The sequence below is a fragment of the Meleagris gallopavo genome, chromosome 1 (genome assembly GCF_905368555.1).
Source record: "Meleagris gallopavo chromosome 1, MGAL_WU_HG_1.1, whole genome shotgun sequence".
Lineage (NCBI taxonomy): Eukaryota > Metazoa > Chordata > Aves > Galliformes > Phasianidae > Meleagris > Meleagris gallopavo.
In genome coordinates this window covers 15,611,891-15,626,154 of record NC_139404.1, presented here as the reverse complement: position 1 = coordinate 15,626,154, position 14,264 = coordinate 15,611,891, and the positions used below count along the sequence as shown (strand labels likewise).

Here is a 14,264-nt window from a genome sequence, read left to right as displayed (position 1 = left end):
GGTTCTTCCAAATCATTCAGCTATTAGGCAGGGGCACCTAATTGAAAACAAGACTATGGGCAAAAACACAGAGTGTAGAAAGACTGTCTATTTTACAGGCTTTCTTCAGTTTAGAGAGAATTCAGCAAAAGGTAACAATAACAGTTTTATGAGTAACCAAATCATCAAGAAACCATCTATATGTGAATTTTCACAGACATGTTTTGAGGGTGTGGTGATTCTAACCATAGCGCCGTGCTAACTTGCTTCTGCAAACCTAAGCTATTCTATTGTCATCTGAAAGATCTAAGCCTCTAAAATACCTATGATATGAAATAAAACTCACCAGAAGTTAACAAGTATTTGAGATGCAGTGACTACAGAAACCAATGATGGACACAGCCAAGGGAAGAAAATGAGTCTTTTACCAACCACCAGTAGCTCTCCAATCACTGTACATTCATGGAAATAAACAAACACCAAAAAACCCACCACCTTCTCATAAATAAATAAGTTCAACATTTCTAGTACATGAAAATGAACTACAGTGATGTGGCTGGCACATCAACTACACCCATCATCACAATACAGAATCTTCAGCTTAATCCCTAGTGGCATTGAGCTCATAAAGAATGTATAGAATCTCCAAATCCCACATTTCTGTGCAAGAAGCAGGGCTGCTTTTCATTCTGCTTCTTTCCCCAAAGAAACCTGAAAATGCTCTTCCTGTTAACTCAAAAGACATAGAATTGAGGAGGCAGGAAAAAATAAATCACTGCATAGATTAGGAAACTATGCAGTTTTCTAATTCCTCATCATGCCAACTTCTAAATGAAGATACAGTTAAGCATTGTGTAAAAACTTGCAAAGATAATACATAAAAAAGCACTCTGCTAAAGAATGTTATGCTGCACAAGGCACGTAGGAGGAATTTGTCCAAGTAAGTTAAATGAAGAAATAACAGAGAAAAAGCAAGTAGCATACAGTAAGCCTGTCTTCAAACAACTTCATTTCTGGCACAGCCTGTACTACCCAGCAGCTCATAAGAGCCGTGTAAACTCTTTCTTCAAATCTTATCAAAGAGTAAAACATTTAAGATGAAGCTCCCACCAAACTGATGGAAAAGTGAAATGGCAGCTCCTTTGGGCAGAACTTCATCACTCCTTCCTTCTCACATAGTTAGCTTGGGAAGAGATTAGAGAAATAGTATTTCCAAACTCTGTCACATGGAATTAATAGAGAACGTTGTGATACACAGGAAAGCACTTTACTTGTCCTCTAGGTGTCATGGACCTCTTCTCTGTAATTCTTTATGTAAATACATTTGCACTTTTGGCACATTTGCTATAAACAGAACTGACTCACCGTACCCAAAAGAGTTTTGATTTCTGGATTGCAATCAGTTGTTTAAATGATTTGATTATTTAAATGACTTCTCTTAAAACAATGAAATAAGGTTGGAAAACTGCTGTTCAAGCTAATCTGTATTACAGGAGCAAGCCTCTATTTGATCAAATTTGAAACTGAATCATTCACTCCGCATGCAAAATATCTGTTCTTGTCTCCACACATAGATTAGTGATCCTGAATTTAAGAAATAAAAACTACTTTTAGTTTACGGTGTTACAAGCTGATACAGGCATACCAGGCAGTGGAGCATCCAACCCTATGAGAAAATAAAAAAGCCATTAGGAACATAATCACCCATTATCCTGTACATTAATTCTCTCTGACAGTTAATCGCCTGAGTATTTCATCATAACTTCACACCTTTCTGTTCATGTACTTATTTTAACATTCTCTGGACAGCAAAAAATCAGTGATCTTTGCCATTCAGTCTGGTTCTGCCAAGAGGTACTGACAGCCTCTTGCTGTCAAGTGATTTGCCAGCATCTCCTCCACCTTCTCTCCCATCAACCTTTGCATGTTTAAGAAACAAAAAGCCAATTTTGGTCTTACCACTAATTATTGTAAGCAGAGGACAGGCACTAGAAATTCACACATACTCACAATTGTGAATGGTTAAACAGTCAGGGAGCAGACAAGTATAAACATTAGCCCTGGCAGAAGTTGTGCCCTGTTCCACCAGCACTTATGGACAGGGAAGAACATGGGCAGTGCCAGGAAGTTAGATACAGACCTGCCAGAGTGCATCCAGTGGAGGGCCACAAAAGTGATCCAAGGGATGGAACACCTCTCCTACAAGGACAGGCTGAGAGCTGGGGCTGTTCAGCCTGGAGAAGGGAAGGCTCTGGGGAGATCTGAGAGTATCTAAAGCGGGGCTGTAAGAAGGAAGGGGAGAGACTTTTTAGCAGGGTCTGTTGTGACAGGACAAGGGGAAATGCTTTCAAAATTGAAGAGGGGAGGTTTCGATTAGATATAAGGAAAAAGTTTATTACAATATGAGTGGTGAGGCACTGAAACACGTTGCCCAGAGACATGGTGGTAGCCTCATCCCTGGAGGCATTGAAGGTCATGCTGGACAGGGCTCTGAGCACTCTGATTTAGCTGTAGGTATCCCTGCGCTTTGCAGGGAAGATGGACTACACGACCTTTAAGGGTTCTTTTCAACTCAAATGATACTATGATTCTATGAAGTGCAATAACTTCAGAAAGAACAACAGAGCACACAAGTCAGACACTTGTAAGGAAGTACAGGGTGGGAAAGTGAAGAAAAAAAACACCCTAAGTTTCCCACACATTCTTGTCTTTTCTCTCAAATTTTATTAGTTCATGAAACCAATTTCATCCACTTGGCATTTTGCAAGCAATTCATATATTTCATCACTTGAAACACTCAACAGTGACACGAATGATTGGTCAGCAGCCATCATTCCCTCATCTCCAGATACGCAGAGAAATTCAACTGTTCATCTTCAACAGCTTGGCATATAAGACTGCATACATGTCTGATGCAAAAGAGGAGGGAAAAGGTGAAGATACACAACTATATTCTACAAGGAAGCAACTATGAGGGTGTGCCAAGCCATAAGACACGTCTAGCAATTAGCCATCACAAGCCAACGAAAGAACTAACATATATGGACTCCTGGGTCACCAGCCTTAGCATGGTACTCACTAACGAAACCACTTCCTTCCTCAGCTTTTTTTCCCTCCATGTCACCCTACAGTGACGCTCAATTCCCCTCCGGGCACTGCAGACTCTGAGACAATAAGAAAATTTCAGTGTCAGGCCTGAAGCACTGCCAGAATCCTGAAACCACCTCAAAGAAGTGCTTTGCAACCAGCCATTGTTTTCCATGGTCTCATGACAAAGTCACGCCCAGGTCAGTTTCCATCAGACACCAAAGAGCATCTCCAAAATGTACAGTACAAGTACAGTAGTCCTACGGGCACACTTTTAGCCCAAGTAATTTTATATACAACTTCCAGATAAAAAATTTAAAAGCACAGCAGTTTCTAGAGTTTAATATAACAGCCCTCAGCTTTTTCCCCAGCTTTCAAAGAGCTTATGACAACTATTCTTCAGGCAACCATACAAGAAACAAGTCTGAATAGATATCTTTTAAATTTTCAGGCTTCCTTAAAGTATGCACAGAGTTGAGGAAAGCTAAGCAAAAAACTGCACAGTTTCAACAAAACACCGAAATGATGCATTACATGAATCTGTAAGAAAAGTATAAAGCCTCCTCCTAACAAGAAAACCAACCAGCTGAAGCTATTACCATAAACTAGTCCAGTTCTCATTAATTTAGTTGCATTGGTAGGAAATTAACATCTTAATGGCACTTTTTATCCTACTGCCTCATAACAGCAGATGTTTCCAGTAGCAAAAAAAAAAAAAAATTGCACAAAGTTGACAACTACAGTTTTGAAGATGCTTGAAACAACTGGAACAAGGTATCTTGGAGCAAGTCTTTAAATAAACCAGAGTACATCATATTGAGCTCTAACCCTGTACGGAGGGGAACATACTCTTGGCAGCGTCACTGAAAGTTAAATCTATGCTAAATGGCATTTCTCCCAAGAGAAGCCTCTTCTGACACAGCCATATTAGCAGCGTTTCAACTGCATTTCAACATGAGATGTACTGGACAAAAGGAAGAGGCAGACAAGCTCTGCCAAACTGTTGGGTTTTTTAATCCCAAATATGAAGTAGTCCCTGAATCCAATGCTGTCAGCAATTAGGACTGACTCTTGGGAGGGGTTATTAACCAAGCCTGTGCAAGCACCCTGAGCTACTTTCTGCATGCTCTGTGCCAAAACAAAGTATTTCCTTGTCTCAAAGCATCACAGACACACCACAGAGGCAATCAGGCTCCTAAAACAATACAAAGCCAGTGACAGTAAGTAGTAATCTCACACATCAGTGAGGTTTCCAAATTCAAGTGGAATTAACACAAGGAAAGCAGGATGGATAGTTTAGTAATGAAGTGAAGAAATCAAGGTAGAAGGAATATGAAAAAGATTAATGCTGTCATCATTCCAATCAGACCAAGCAATTTCAAAGGCAGATAAAGGATGGCATTTGTAAGTCTGCCTCTAAGACTGGGATGAGGGCCAGAGTTACACTGTCTGAGCTGACGGGTATATTTATGCCACTATGACGCTTCAGTCAGTAATGATAAAGGTCCAAAGGTCAAAGCTGCTGAAGGAAAAAAAAAGCTGTACACACACACTGTATCTTTCTGAATAGTCATGGCTGGCTGCGGGGAAAGAGGTAGGGCTAATTCCTTCACACACAGGCCACGATCACACTGTTTCAGCTATGCGCATTTCAAAGCTTCTTAAGAGGTTTTTATAGAGGTAACAACTTGCTTAGCCACCAAGCTGTGGTGTTCTTCTAAGAATCCATTTTTCTTAGGAATTGTTTGGTTTTCAATTCAAAGCTGAGAAGATGACAACAGTGTTTCATCGCAAAACCAAAAGGCGGTTCTCCGGTCCAAGCCCCTGCCCTCGCATAGACCCCAAAGGTGCTCCCACTGCTGACACCTGTCAGCCTCCTAGCAAGGACTTCTTCCAGCTCTATCTAGATCCCAGTTACTTCATGAGCATTTGCATATTTAAACCTTGGAATTTTAAAAATTAAACCATGGATTTCATTCTTCCATAAATACCTTAAGAATGTAATTACCTGTCAACCTCAAATTCTGATTAAGGGGTAGCAAGCCTTCTTTTCAACCATTTGCAAGTGTTTCAACAGATGCAGTGCCCCAAAGTCACAGTAACTTGGAGTTCAGGACTTTTTGCATTAATAACATAAGCAAGCTGAAGGCTGCAGAACAAGTTAAACACCACAGAGATCCAATATGGCTATATGCAGGTCACTCCAAAAGAAACACTTCCTACTTATTTCCACAGAAACTACAACAGATACCAAGAGCACAATAACAATGTCTGATCAAGCAAACTCTCAGCTACAAAATGTTTTTTCAATAGTCACCATCATTAGCTATGCATTTTCACCAGCTATGAACAAGGGCCTGCATGCCGTGCGCATATAAAAATCTGCACTAACAGAGGTGACCTACTGTTTCCTAGCTGCTATGACAGCATCATCACTAGGAAAATGTGGCTCACAGTGCATCTTTAATCAGTCCGAACAGATGAAGTCAGAAGACACCAAATCCAGACAGTACAGTGGGTGTGGACAATCCAGTGAAGATTGGTAATGTGCTCCACGGTCTTCAAACTGGTATGGTGCCTGGAGTTTATCATGCTGCAAGAAAAAAGTTGTCTTCTTCTCCAGCCTGACTCTGGAATTTGTTTAAAGGTATAAAACCTTAAGAGAAGCAGTTTTAGTCAAGGACTATTCTGGCTACTGCACTCAACTCCAATGGCACCCAGCAAACCAGAGCTGTCAGACCTCCAAAAGCTGCGCTGCAAGAAGCAGAAGTAAAACCACACCCTCCTGCAAATTCTCCTTCGGAAGAGGCAGCCTCACCACCCAGAAGACACACACACATTTGTCTGGCCTTGAAAAGTGCCTTCAGGGCCAATAATTGGAAAGCTTTCTGGGTACCCAGGAACCAAGGCAAGCAGTAAGATATGAAAGCTAGGTCCAATTTATTACCAACAGCCCCCCAGAGACCTTGACTAAAAGCTCACAAGTGTGTGGAAAAAAAAAAAAAAAAGCCTTTGGAGAAAAGACTGGGCACATGCTTTAACAAGGCTACAAGAAGAGCTCAGATCATAGTGGCACAAAATGCATACAAGAGTAGATGGGAGCACCTACAGAAACAACAGGACTTCTCAACCTCATGGCATCGCATCCTTTTACACATGGGAGTTTTCTTTAGCTGACTGGCTACGAGATGAGCATTCCTGTACACCCTGATAAACTGAGTGATTCATTGTGCCTTGTCCCACTTAAAAACACTCATATTACTGTTTATGGCTGCATTTGGCAAATATATATATATATATATATATATATATATATATATTTTATGAAGTGAATCTACTAGCATATCTCCATATAATAGGGAAGCTACTTCAAACAGTAATCATCCTGCAAGTAAGAAAGCATGTATGGTAGCAGTAGATAATCTCCTGAAGTGTTGGCATTTGGTATTTCTTCCATGGTTCAGAAACCCTAAGCAATGCGTCTGCAGCTCCACAGTTCCTCATCTCTCATTTCAGATAACAAGCAAGCTGTGGTCAGCCAGTCAGGGGTCCAGCCCCTTCTTAGCATTTCCAGTACATCTGCCTTTTCCTACTTCTGACATTTATGAGAACGCAGTATTAACATCATAACTTTGATATTTATTTTAAAAAAACCCAAAGGAATATCAGACTGTGTAACTACAAATACTTTGCTTAGCTGAAATATTTGAAAAGGAACGAGAAAGCAGAAAAGCAAATCACCGCCTTTAGAACAAACAGACATTCTTCTTTGCTTAAGTCCATGCAGTGTTTCCAGAAGCCATCTCAGACAATTGTTCCACAGCTCTAAGTACACACATGACATCTTTGTGCTACGAGTGAGGTCTGCTGTAGCGCTCAGATATTATGATGAACTTAAAGCCAGCTGAGAACAAAAAGCCACCTGGAGGATAACATAACCAAATGTAGTTTGCTTCAGACACAAAGAAACACAAACTGCACGGAAGGATTTTCCATGATTTAACAAAGACAATAAATGATCACCAATAGCAGACTACACAGTAACGAGTCACAAATAATAGCTTAATGCTTATCTATAAAGAAAAAAATATTTATGCAATTTCAAAGAAAGTATTAACAGCAAAATATAGAATTACTTATGAATTCCATCTTCTCCAACTTAACTCATCTAAGTGAAACTCAAAGCAGATACTGTACATTCAGGCTTGCACTCTGCTAGAAAAACCAGCCTGAGAACACCAGGCAATTTCTTGCTCAAAAAGCATGTGCTGTCTCTGCTCTGCTTTATGAGAGGACTCCCAAGTGCCAGAGAGCTTCACCAGTCAGCTGCTCAGCAATGCAGTTGTCATGTTCTTCCTACAAAATATTCCAAGAAATGATGTTTGTGCCTCATTTTTTTTTTCCTTATTGTTGTAGAGGGATTAGTGATCCAGCATTAAATGAAATCATGGTTAGAAGATCCCTCAAAAACAGAAGCAAGACTGCTACTAGAAGAAACAGGAAAGAAGCAGATTTCACATAAAAACATTTCTTAATAGAGAGTTTTATGGGGAAATCAGAACTATCTTACTTAGACTGGTTATTTCACACCACTGGGAAGAAAAGTAAGAGCTGCTGAATGTACATACCTTCATCAATCCCATCAGTAACTGCTAGATAGGGAAAGTGAAAAACACACAAAACAGGCACAGATCCTTTTATAAGCCTCATACTCAGCATGTGTCTCTAAACACAACAGGGCTAGCTCCACGTCATCTGGAGGAGACCACAGTCCTCACTTCTGCAGTGTGTTGCACGTTCCTAATGTTAGTTTTAATTACTGCAAGTTTCCAGGAAGTGAACTACAGCTCAAGTGAAACTTGAACATAAAGCATCCTGCAGCAGCCGGCAGAGCTCTTAAAAGATTCACACATCTAGCTAGGTGCTCTATAGCTTATTGTGAAGGACATTCTCCATTGCCCATTCCCAGTTCTTGCAGTGTTGACATTGACATCATGCAGCACTTCACACAGCAGCAGCTGCACTTCAGTGCAAAAAGTTACAAAGTTAACTGCTGTAATGCCTGGAAGTGGTTTAACGTTTTAAAAGACAGACTATATAAAGAACATAGTAATGCAGGCTCCGTGTATTCCTATTCCATCCAAAGCAGCCAGGAGCTTTGGGATGGGACACACAGCCAACACTTAAAGAACTACTGCTTATCTCAGGAGGGAAAAGGTGAGGAAGAAGTAAGATGAAGGAAGTCTGAAGCCAAGAGTGAGTATACCCCAGGATCCTGGATTACATATCAATTTGCAGCTTAGTTTTGAATCAAGCAGCCAAGGGTGTATTCATCAAGGGCCATAGAATTGCAGGGAACGTCACAGAATAAACAGCATCTTATCATTGGGTTTTGAATGTGCTATTTTTTTTCTTGTAGTGAGATCTTGTCACAAGTCTTACAGATTGCTCAGAGCCCAGGCCACCAGTCCCTTCAGCCCCAGCGGGTTTTCTGAATAGTCTCTGCTGCTTGGATGTCTGGAGCTCAAACTGGGCACACCACCTGGCTCCGCAGCCAATGCAGACAGCTCACAGGCATCAGGCTCCAGGCAGCTCACTGACATGGCACGCCTGCAGCAGGCCCTGCTTCAGTGTATGGGGGAAGCAGCTTGTGCCTGAAGCCATGACTGCACAGACTAGCTCTGGAATCAATTACAAGGTTTACAGCTTCCACATCAGTCCTCAAATAACTAGAGGGACCCCAAGGCTGTATGTCTACAGCCACAAGCTGGCTCTACCAGAAGCAAAAAGGAAAAAAAACAGATTTTTTTCAGATTCATACAGCAGCACCACGAGTATGTGTGGCCTTCAGACCACATTACAAGAACTCCTCTAGAGGCTCCACATTCCCCCATCCCTACGGCTGTGTTACTGCTTAAACACTGCTGACAGTTGTAAATCCACATGTCTCTGTGCAGCACTGCACATTTTGCCTGGCATGACAAAATGCTGTTAACCTTGAAAAGCGCAGCGGGTTATTTTGAAATGCAGTTACTGTGCATGCATAAGGACACAGATGAGATCCAGAGAGAGTAAATAGAGAAACCCTTTCCCGAATGTGGCACTTCAGTCAGTAATATCAGCAATGTGAGACAGAAGGACTTCTGCAGACAGCTTCAGAGCTAAAACTCTTGCTCATATTATATTTAAAAAGTTCTGTTACTTGTCTAACTTTCAATATTCAGGTTCATGGTAAACTTCAAGTTTATTTCATAACTCTGCTTTGAGCATCTAAGGATAACTTGCGGATCCTTCATTCAAAACTCTGATATTAACTTTCAAAACTGGTTCGTTTCCAAACCTGTGAATCTCCAGTGCTCTATATATAAGCAACTTTGCACCTGAAATGAATATTGAAGGAACAACTGGCTTCTATGAGATGGTAAAAAAGCCAAGCATTAGTAATGCAAGTTATTAATAAAAGCCACTGACAGTCCTATCAAGAGCTCTGATAAGGCAGCTATAGTGGTAGAAAATAACAGAATTAGGCACTGATTGTATATGTCAGGCCACCACAAAGCGTGCAGCTTTGTTCTCTTTAATTAAGGTAAGTATAGGCCTCTCATATTAAGCAGTTATTTCCAGGGGGGTATACTTTGGAAATTTAAAATTCATTTACCAACGTGGAGAAGACAAGCAACTGCTAACTACTTTTCCTGCATAAAAAAAAAAATCCACCACAGCTTGGCCAACTACATACAGATATACAGGAGGAGACGCTCGACACTCAAGAAACACAACTGTACCCTCCCACAGAGCTTGATGAGTATCCCAAGGATAAAGTGATGTTTCATGCTTTATTCTGTTTTCTTGTCCTTCTCCCTCCCTCCCAGCTGACAGCAGTGTTACGTGGCTGTCAACATTCCACTAACAGTTTTACTCTGCACCTGGTGCGTTGACCTAAAAATAAAATCCTCCTTTATAAATTTAACATGGACCACAGAGTTCCTCACATAAGCACACAAAACAGATGTGGCAGAATAAGAAACATCTGAACTTCACCCCATTTACTTCAGTTTCTAAGGCAGATGTTCACCTTCACGCACATCACAAAGGAATCTTGAGAACATATGAATATGCACTGAGCAGACAGAAGAGCCCTGGTGGAGGAAAGAGCACTGAGTGAGGTCGCTGCTGCCCAGCCAGGGCAGCATACAGCAACAACGTGCCCAAGCATCAGCAAGCACTTGTTCAAAACAGAGGTAAGTTTGAGACCAAAGTCTGCACGCACACATCCAACACACACATCTATGTGATGCAGCATCTAATGATTATGCTTCCTGGGCACGTGCATCCCACAAACCTACTCATAAATCCCTTAATCATGGGTCAAAAGATGTGTCAACATCTGCATTGATGAGATCAAGAAGAGAGGGCTGCAGTGTTTGAGGTTTGTAACCAGAAACATCAGCTCCTGTAGAAGGGCAGTAGCACTCGGAACAGCTGCAGCACCGGTGACTTACAGTGACCTCTAAGACCTGCATCCCAGGAAGAAAGAGCAAGACACAGAAAATTTACTTATTTTTAAAGTATACTAGGAAATAAAAGATCAGTTTGTTTCTGTCCCCAAGAGACCCATACAGCAAGCTTTATGCTAAGTGTGATGCACTCTTGATAGCACATTCCTCTACAACAGGCAACATGTTCTCAACAGAGCTTGGCAGAGAATGGCTGCAGTAACTCCGAGTTGTAAGCAGCTCATTTCAGCTGAACTCCAGTTTCTGTTGAGATGCAGACACAGCTTTCAAACTAAAAGCAAACCAGACAACCCTAAGTATTCTCCAAGCACGTTTACAAAAACCATCGTCCATCAAAGCCAGTAGTTTTTTCCCCCGTTAACATGAGCAAATGTTAAAGACACACGGTGACCCCAGATTCAAATTTTTCAAATGCAACCAACGGAGCAGGTCAGGAGCCTTCACCTTCTGCCACTCTCAGAAGCACAAAACTGCATCTCCAGTCATTTACGCACCTCTGAAGGCCTGGTCTCCTAAGTCAGGGAATTGAATCTATTACTGCCAGAGAGTGCATCAGGAGAAAGGATTGGGTGTCAAAGGGAGGAGAGGGAAAAGAGCAAGAAAGCTCCTAACTGGAAATAATGTATTTTTAATTTGCAGCTGAATGCCACCCTTTAGCCAAGGCGATTTACTAAACAAGAGAAATTGTACCTTTAAGGAGAAGAAAAAAAAATAAAATCTAGTGCCTACTCTCCATAGAGACTGCAGAGATTGCTAATATTTATGAAGTCAGAAGTGGCTTCAAAGACTTCTTCATTTTTTATTTTTTGTGTGTGTCATAACACAAAGCAGCACTAACTCATTTCCAGTTGAGTTCACCACTAAACTATCATTGTATTAATGAATTCTGACCTAAAAGGAAAATGCTCCCCTTCTTTGCCTTGTCCCCCACACCCACATGACTGACAGTGACCATGGGACAAAAGGAAAAAATTCGCATTTTTCTGAGACTTTAAAGACCAAAACTCATAAAGCCTGGCAATGCCCAACTTGTGACCCAAAGCAACACTTAACAGCTGTATTTCTGTGCACAGATTGCTCCATAGATCAGCTCACCAACGAGCAGGCAGTACCTAACCCAGAAAAACAAATCAATGTAGAGAAGAAAAAGAACTAGTGTTGCGAGATAAAGCTGGAAAATGGTACACTTCATTTGGGCCAGAAACAGTCAGGTCTGGAGAAGAGAGCCCACAGCTCAGGATGGCAGACTATCTGCACATAGGACTGCAGTTTCTTACTAACAGCCTGGGATTTGGGAACTCTGACAGTAACTCTGACAAATTAGCCTGCCAAATAGTGGGCTGAAAAGGTAGAGACATGGAGCAGCCGCTGCCTAGCTCAAACCAGGAAAGACCAGCGAGGTGCTCATGCATTGCTAAACAGCATTCATTTTCCTGACCTTTAGGAAACAAAACATCAGGAAACATGATCTTTGACTTCTTAAACAAAAAGACAATCATCATAAAACTTTTAATGGAGCCATATGTCACACACAAAGCAGTCTCCTGTCTGCAAGAACAGGAGAGGTGGAAACTATGAATTTTCACAGCAGCACAATGTGAAATGAGGCTGTGGTTCATTTTCCAACAGGTCATTACTTTGGAGATTTTACAGCTGAGGAGAAACATAAACTGTTCAGTCTTTGTATTGAAAAGTGAACACTGAAATACCAAGCTACGGTGAAAACACTGTATATATATATATATAGCATTATGGACAGACAAGGCTTCATATTGCAGAGGTATATCTGAATTTAACAGTGACACTAATTAACGACTTCTCATACACTGCACGAGGTTCCTTACAAAAACAAATTACAGGTTTTTTTCCCCCTCAAGCCTCCTACTCTCAAACAACACGGAACACCTGACACCTGATACTGCACTCACTCCTACAAGGAACTCCCATCAGTTTCCACACTACACAAGGGCAGGAGGCAGGGGTAGTGCCTGGGGATGCCACACACTGCTACCAGCACCCCCGGCCAGCCCTGCTCCTTCCCCAGCAGGGCTTTCTGCCCCCAGCGGGACTTCCTCTCCCCTCAGGCAGATCCCTGAGAAGTGAGGACAGGCTTTTCCAGCTGCTGCCCTCAATTCCTCCTCCCCCACAGGCACTTACGTCACAGGCCTCAGCGATGCTCCAGGCAGGAGGCAAGGACAGGGAGATGGGAGTGTAGCTGGGGACAGGACAGATGAGAGTGTAGCTACTCCCAGCACCCGCGGGCACCACTGCAGCACCTCCCAGCACCCGGCTCAGCGATGCCACCATCACAATGAGGAACCCATTAGCCCAACTCTATCCCTCAGACAGCCCTACCTGCTGCCAACCAGAAGTGCCTCCAGGAGGACACCCACAGAGCTGAGGACATTTAATGAATGCTGCTGTAAGTCTTCAGTTTGTGCCGGTGTCAGCCCCACATCACCTTCATTATGGTGGGGAAAGGAGCCCAGCATGAGAGCTGTGACATCCAGCTCAGGCTGCCAGGGATTCTTCTGTCATTTGGTACCAACATACAATTAACCAGCTTCATATTTTACCCGTTTTAGAATGAGGTTAAAAATCCAATGCTGGCTTCAAAGGAATGCAGACTGAGACTGAGTGAGCCCTCATTTCTGAAGAGCCAGGTAACCAGATGTGGAACAAACAAGGTTTAAGGGAGCTCCCACTTCTAATTAAAAAAGTGACAGGATTGTTTGAGTTGGAGGGAACCCTTAAAGGTGCAGATGCAAGTCCTGCAACGAACAGGGACCTATAGCTAGACGACTTCTGAGGAACAAAACCACTTGTCACACGGTAAATAAAGATATGGCCAGATAACACAGCATGCAGAAGCCTTATTGAGCACCTCCAACTTCACCCATATGTAACACCAAGAACTCCTCCAACACTTACTCCACATCCATACCAGCATCACAGTATCACTGCTACCCAAGCTCTGCCATGGAGGTAACGACAGGAAAGGCTGACAGCCAGCTGTCACGTCCCCCACCTGCACCACGGTTGCTTTGATACCTAGGGACTGTCCGCGGAGCAAACCCGAGGCCCAGAACACACACACACCCCTGTAGGAGCGTCCAGCAGGCTCCCTCAGACCAGCGATGGAACTCCCCCTAGCAGCCCCCTCTCCAGTGCCGTGCCGCACGGTCCTCATCTGCACACCTGGAAAAGCGTTGCGCTTCCCAGACACACGGCCAGCTGCCCGCAGCAGACACAGGGCAGCCCCAGCGCTGCCAGGCACACCCAAACGTACAGAACTGGGAGACAGGATGCCTGGTACCAGCAGCACCATCGGCTTCATTTCCCAGCCAGAAGCCGCCAAACAGACTACTGGGTCCAAGGGAGACGCTGCGCCCCAACAGCCCCTAACCAGAAGCAGCGACGGAGGCCGGGCGGCCCAGCCGTATTTGTGCAGGGGGATGTGACCTCCACTGCTCCGGACGAGCCCCGCACCGCGCCGTATTCATTCCGCCGCCGCCGCCCGCTACCGACCCGCGCCGCACGCCTGGCCCGGGCGCTGCCTCCCGGCGGTGGACGGAGCGGCGCGGCCGCCCCCTGCGCCCAGGGCCGGACAGCGCCGCAGCTCCCGGCCCGCGCCCTCTCCGCGTCCCCCGGCCCCGCGCGCCGAACAAAAGACGGCGGAGG

The 14,264-nt window shown here is 43.4% G+C and overlaps 1 protein-coding gene across 2 annotated transcripts in view; it reads right to left on the bottom strand.

Annotated features, from left to right (window-relative positions):
• Positions 1-14,264, bottom strand: part of GRAMD4 (GRAM domain containing 4) — a 78,020-nt gene that overhangs the window by 63,321 nt on the left and 435 nt on the right. The window lies entirely within an intron of this gene.